At 41.8% G+C, this 7,500-nt stretch overlaps 2 non-coding genes across 2 annotated transcripts in view; one reads left to right on the forward strand and one right to left on the reverse strand.

Annotated features, from left to right (window-relative positions):
• Positions 1-3,433: 3,433 nt before the first annotated feature.
• On the reverse strand, positions 3,434-3,552 carry LOC123688342. Its single transcript, XR_006749870.1, has one exon. It is a non-coding gene; the product is annotated as a 5S ribosomal RNA (ribosomal RNA).
• Positions 3,553-7,213: 3,661 nt separating this feature from the next.
• LOC123687765 overlaps positions 7,214-7,500 on the forward strand; it is a 1,906-nt gene continuing 1,619 nt past the window's right edge. Inside the window, exon 1 of the ribosomal RNA XR_006749474.1 lies at positions 7,214-7,500. This exon is cut by the window's right edge and continues 1,619 nt beyond it. This is a non-coding gene — a ribosomal RNA (small subunit ribosomal RNA).

Genomic DNA, 7,500 nt, shown 5'->3' on the forward strand with positions numbered 1-7,500 from the left:
GAATGAATTTCGAATTAATTCCGAAATCAAAAAAATATTTTCAATAAATTTTTTTTTCTAGAGTACCTCGGTCTTTTCTATTTTTTTCCAAGTTTCGTACGTCAATCAACATACATCCCAGAAAAAATCATCTCTCTAACTATCCTGGTTCAAAAGTTGTATCGGAACATTTCACGTCGAAAAAGAACATAGGCGAAAAAGGACGTGAACATTATTCCTTATAAAAACCAAACCCGACCATGGATTTTGATTCTGATTGTTGATTATCGCTATTAGAACACATTAGGAGGCAACCAAATCAAATTTGAGAAAATTCCACGATCAGAAAATTTTTTTCGAAAAAAAAAAAAAAATTCGAGGACACCTCGGTCATGGCAAGTTATTTTCCACAATCCATTCCCCAATCGACGTACATCACAGAAAAAATCATCTCTCTAACTATCCTGGTTCAAAAGTTGTATCGGAACATTTTCACGTCGAAAATATATCTCTAAGTCCAGACCGATGCACCACGTAATCTCGGGCAGACCGATGCACAACGTAAATGACGATCGGGACCGGGGCGATCGGTCGTATCTGACACCGCCGGCTCGGTTCTAACATCGTCAATGAGTCGGGGTTGAAAAAAAGGACGTGAACATTTTTCCTTATAAAAATCAAACCCGATCATGGATTTTGATTCTGATTGTTGATTATCGCTATTAGAACATATAAGGAGGCAACCAAATCAAATTTGAGAAAATTCCACGATCAGAAAATTTTTTTCGAAAAAAAAAAAAAAATCGTAATCACCTCGGTCATGGCGAGTTATTTTCCGTATTTCATTCCACAATCAACGTACAACATAGAAGAAATCATCTCTCTAACTATCCTGGTTCAAAAGTTGTATCGGAACATTTCACGTCGTAATATCTCGCCAAGTCCAGACCTCGGCGATAGGTAGTATCTGACACCGTCCGCTCGGGACTGACATCGACTTGGACTCGGGCTGATGATGGGGAGGCGTTTAAGGACGTGAACATTTTTCCTTATAAAAATTAAAGTCGACAATGAATATTGATTCTGATTACTGATTTACGCTTTAAAAACACATTAGAAGGCAACCAAATCGAATTTGAGGAAATTCCACGATCAGAAAATTTTTTTCGAAAAAAAAAAAAATCCGAAAAATATTTTTCGATTCCTATTACTGATTTACTCTTTTAGAACACATTAGGAGGCAACCAAATCAAATTTGAGAAAATTCCACAATCAGAAAATTTTTTTCGAAAAAAAAAAAAATTCGAGGACACCTCGGTCATGGCAAGTTATTTTCCACAATCCATTCCCCAATCGACGTACATCACAGAAAAAATCATCTCTCTAACTATCCTGGTTCAAAAGTTGTATCGGAACATTTTCACGTCGAAAATATATCTCTAAGTCCAGACCGATGCACAACGTAAACTAGGGCTGAACCGATGCACCACGTAATATCGGGCAGACCGATGCAGAACGTAAACTCGATCATACCGATGCTTCACGTAATCTCGATCTTACCGATGCACCACGTAAACAAGGGCAGACCGATGCAGAACGTAAAGTAGATCTTACCGATGCACCCCGTAATCTCGATCTTACCGATGCACCACGTAATCTCCATCTTACCGATGCACCACGTGAACTGGATCTTACCGATGCAGAACGTGAATTGGATCTTACCGATGCACCACGTAAACTCGATCATACCGATGCACCACGTAATCTCGGGCAGACCGATGCACAACGTGAATGACGATCGGGACCGGGGCGATCGGTCGTATCTGACACCGCCGGCTCGGTTCTAACATCGTCAATGAGTCGGGGTTGAAAAAAAGGACGTGAACATTTTTCCTTATAAAAATCAAACCCGATCATGGATTTTGATTCTGATTGTTGATTATCGCTATTAGAACATATAAGGAGGCAACCAAATCAAATTTGAGAAAATTCCACGATCAGAAAATTTTTTTCGAAAAAAAAAAAAAAATCGTAATCACCTCGGTCATGGCGAGTTATTTTCCGTATTTCATTCCACAATCAACGTACAACATAGAAGAAATCATCTCTCTAACTATCCTGGTTCAAAAGTTGTATCGGAACATTTCACGTCGTAATATCTCGCCAAGTCCAGACCTCGGCGATAGGTAGTATCTGACACCGTCCGCTCGGGACTGACATCGACTTGGACTCGGGCTGATGATGGGGAGGCGTTTAAGGACGTGAACATTTTTCCTTATAAAAATTAAAGTCGACAATGAATATTGATTCTGATTACTGATTTACGCTTTAAAAACACATTAGAAGGCAACCAAATCGAATTTGAGGAAATTCCACGATCAGAAAATTTTTTTCGAAAAAAAAAAAAATCCGAAAAATATTTTTCGATTCCTATTACTGATTTACTCTTTTAGAACACATTAGGAGGCAACCAAATCAAATTTGAGAAAATTCCACAATCAGAAAATTTTTTTCGAAAAAAAAAAAAATTCGAGGACACCTCGGTCATGGCAAGTTATTTTCCACAATCCATTCCCCAATCGACGTACATCACAGAAAAAATCATCTCTCTAACTATCCTGGTTCAAAAGTTGTATCGGAACATTTTCACGTCGAAAATATATCTCTAAGTCCAGACCGATGCACAACGTAAACTAGGGCTGAACCGATGCACCACGTAATATCGGGCAGACCGATGCAGAACGTAAACTCGATCATACCGATGCTTCACGTAATCTCGATCTTACCGATGCACCACGTAAACAAGGGCAGACCGATGCAGAACGTAAAGTAGATCTTACCGATGCACCACGTAATCTCGATCTTACCGATGCACCACGTAATCTCCATCTTACCGATGCACCACGTGAACTGGATCTTACCGATGCAGAACGTGAATTGGATCTTACCGATGCACCACGTAAACTCGATCTTACCGATGCACCACGTAATCTCAATCTTACCGATGCACCACGTGAACTGGATCTTACCGATGCAGAACGTGAATTGGATCTTACCGATGCACCACGTAAACTCGATCTTACCGATGCACCACGTAATCTCAATCTTACCGATGCACCACGTGAACTGGATCTTACCGATGCAGAACGTGAATTGGATCTTACCGATGCACCACGTAAACTCGATCTTACCGATGCACCACGTAATCTCAATCTCACCGATGCACCACGTGAACTGGATCTTACCGATGCAGAACGTGAATTGGATCTTACCGATGCACCACGTAAACTCGATCTTACCGATGCACCACGTAATCTCGATCTTACCGATGCACCACGTAATCTCAATCTTACCGATGCATCACGTAATCTCGATCTTACCGATGCAGAACGTAAACTCGATCATACCGATGCACCACGTTATCTCGGCAGACCGATGCAGAACGTAAAAAAAAAGCTTACAGCACGCGGTGTTCCCAAGCGGTCACCCATCCAAGTACTAACCGCGCCCGACGCTGCTTGGCTTCAGTGTTCTGACGAGAACTGGCAATTTCAGCGTGGTATGGCCGTAAACAACATATATTGCGATATTTTCTATGATATCTCACTTTTTGGGAGCGGAAAGGACGTGAACGTTTTTCCTCATAAAAAATGAAATAACTTTTGGATATTAATTCTGATTGTTGATTTAAGCTTTAAGAACACATTAGGACATATCTCAATGAAATTTGAGGGATTTCCGAAATCGAAAAATATTTTTCGAAAAAAAAAAAAAATCCCAGAAGACCTCGGTCATCTCAAGTTTATTTCCATATTCTATTACACAATCAACGTACATCACAAAAGGAACCATCTCTCTAACTATCACAGTTAAATTTTTGTATCGGAACATTTCACGTCGGAATATCTCGCTAAGTCCAGACCGGGGAGATCGGTCGCATCTGACACCGTCCGCTCCGGTCTAACATCGTCTTGGAGTCGGGGTAACGATGGAGAGGCGTTTAAGGACGTGAACATTTTTCCTTATAAAAATTAAAGTCGACAATGAATATTGATTCTGATTACTGATTTACTCTTTTAGAACACATTAGAAGGCAACGCAATCAGATTTGAGGAAATTTCAAGATCAGAAAATTTTTTTCGAAAAAAAAAAAAATTCAAGAACACCTGGGTCATGGCAAGTTATTTCCCACAATCCATTCCACAATCAACGTACAACATAGAAGAAATCATCTCTCTAACTATCCTGGTTCAAAAGTTGTATCGGAACATTTCACGTCGAAATACCTCGCCAAGTCCAGACCGGGGCGATAGGTAGTATCTGACACCGTCCGCTCGGGACTGACATCGACTTGGACTCGGGCTAATGATGGGGAGGCGTTTAAGGACGTGAACATTTTTCCTTATAAAAATTAAAGTCGACAATGAATATTGATTCTGATTACTGATTTACGCTTTAAAAACACATTAGAAGGCAACCAAATCAAATTTGAGGAAATTCCAAAATCAGAAAATTTTTTTTCAAAAAAAAAAAAATCCGAAAAATATTTTTCGATTCTGATTACTGATTTACTCTTTTAGAACACATTAGAAGGCAACGAAATCAAATTTGAGTAAAATCCAAAATCAGAAAATATTTTTCGAAAAAAAAAAAAAATTCGAGAACACCTCGGTCATGGCAAGTTATTTTCCACAATCCATTCCCCAATCAACGTACATCCCAGAAAAAATCATCTCTCTAACTATCCTGGTTCAAAAGTTGTATCGGAACATTTTCACGTCGAAAATATATCTCTAAGTCCAGACCGATGCAGAACGTAAACTCGATCATACCGATGCTTCACGTAATCTCGATCTTACCGATGCACAACGTAAACTAGATCACACCGATGCAGAACGTAAACTCGATCTCACCGATGCACCACGTGAACTGGATCTTACCGATGCAGAACGTGAATTGGATCTTACCGATGCACCACGTAAACTCGATCTTACCGATGCACCACGTAATCTCGATCTTACCGATGCACCACGTGAACTGGATCTTACCGATGCAGAACGTGAACTCGATCTTACCGATGCACCACGTAAACTAGGGCTGACCGATGCATCACGTAAACGACGATCGAGAGGCGCGAAAGGACGTGAACGTTTTTCATTATAAAAATTGAAATAAATGATAAATAATGATTCTGATTGTTGATTATCGTTTTTAATATGCATTAGTAGGCAACCAAATGAAATTTGAGGAAATTCCGATAACAGAAAATTTTTTCGAAAAAAAAAAAAATTCATGAAATCCTCGGTCATCGCAAAATATTTACCATATTCTGTTCGATAATCAACGTATATTTAAGAAGGAATCATATCTGTATCTATCTTGGTTCAAATTTTGTATCGGAACATTTTGACCAAAGTCCGAGCTTCGGCCGAAACAGACACCGCTGACCTGGCCTATCGATCGACCGAGAGTCGGGGATAGAGCGTAAGTGTTGTCTGGAGGGGAACCCTGTGCTCTCCTGACATATATAGGGAAGGTGGTCGCGTTGGGCGATGCAGAACGTTTGGATCGGGAATTATATTTTTGGTTCAGCTATTGGAATATGGTTTATTGTTGGTATATATTGGCGAAATAACGTTCTTACTGACTGGGGATATTCATAAAAATGAGTCCGGAGATTTTCAGATCGAAGTCCGAGTGATCCGACTTGGAAGGCGTGTTGGGTGGGTCGAGATGGCTTAGATCGATCAGACGAGGCGGGCTAAGTGTTGACGTCATGCATCGGTCCATTTTCAGATTGAGTCCGAGTAATCCGACTTTGAAAGAGTGTTGGGTGCGTCGAGACTGTTTAGATAGATCGGACGAGGCGGACTAGGTGTTAACGACATGCATCGGTATATTTTCTGATCGGAGTCCGAAGAAATCGGCCCTAGTAGGCGCAGCGGACGGTCGAGACGGCCTCGGTGGGTCGGATCGATCGGGAAAAGTTTGCTAAATCGTGTCTGGAGGGGAACCTTGGGTTCTCCTGACATATATAGGGGATAAGGTTTGGGTGAACGATTCTTCACGTAAAAGTTGAGTAATTTATTTTTCGATAAGCTTTTGGATATTGATGAGAAGTATATGTATATCTTCGATTAAAAGAATTCTTACCGTCTCGATGTATATTATATTAGATATATAAGAAATAGTTAACGTGATGCATCGGCCGATTTCCGGATCGGAGTTCGAGAGATGCGACTTTCGATGCGCGATGGGTGGATCGAGACGGCCTAGATCGATCGGACGAGGCGGACTAGGTGTTAACGACATGCATCGGCGGATTTTCTGATCGGAGTCCGAAGAAATCAGCTCTAGTAGGCGCGGCGAACGGTCGAAACGGCCTCGATCGATCGGACGAGGCGGACTAGGTGTTAACGACATGCATCGGCGGATTTTCTGATCGGAGTCCGAAGAAATCAGCTCTAGTAGGCGCGGCGAACGGTCGAAACGGCCTCGGTGGGTCGGATCGATCGGGAAAAGTTTGCTAAATCGTGTCTGGAGGGGAATCCGGGGTTCTCCTGACATATATAGAAGGGGTGGAGAATGGGTCCTGTCCTAGACTGTTTGGAGTTCTTTTTAGGATGATATTCAGTTGGTAAGTGGTAGACCCGAATCCGACCTCGGCGTTTGGGTACTGGCAAGGTGTGTTGGTTTCGGCTTTCGCATCTTGGGTCGCTTTCGTCAACCTCATGCAGCGAGGTCGCGGTCCGCTTCGTCTCTTTGTAGTCGAATGGCCTTTAAGCGACCAACCTTAAAATCGTGATCCTCTGCCCGTTGCGGGTTATGTTCACAAAAAATTTGCAACCACTCAATTCGTTCCGAGCGACAAATATTGTTGAATCTCGAATCACCGTGTCGTTATATTCACATGTATAGCGAAGGGTCGAGATGGAATGTGTATAAGAAATTAGTTGATAGCCGGGGGTTCGTATTATATATGGACGCCTTGGCGAGGGATTGTTTCTAGAAACTTTCTCATTTTTGATCGGTGTTTTGTCCGAGATGATGATGATGTATATATAGCTTGAGTCTCATGCTGACTGGGGGCTGTTACGTCGTTTCGTCGAGGACTTGCACTTACTGATGTGCGGCGCTAGTCGAAGTCAATCGACATGGCTAGTGCCACATGACGAGAGGCGAACGGGTTTGGCCATACCGGCAATCTCGTGGACCGATCGTATAAGCACGCAGTTCCCTGGTTGATCCTGCCAGTAGTCATATGCTTGTCTCAAAGATTAAGCCATGCATGTCTCAGTACAAGCCAAATTAAGGTGAAACCGCGAAAGGCTCATTAAATCAGTTATGGTTCCTTAGATCGTACCCACATTTACTTGGATAACTGTGGTAATTCTAGAGCTAATACATGCAAATAGAGCTCCGACCGGGAACGGAAGGAGCGCTTTTATTAGATCAAAACCAATAGGTGGCGGGTTCGCTCGTCATCGTACAATTTGGTGACTCTGAATAACTTTAAGCTGA

Source organism: Harmonia axyridis, chromosome X (assembly GCF_914767665.1).
Source record: "Harmonia axyridis chromosome X, icHarAxyr1.1, whole genome shotgun sequence".
NCBI lineage: Eukaryota > Metazoa > Arthropoda > Insecta > Coleoptera > Coccinellidae > Harmonia > Harmonia axyridis.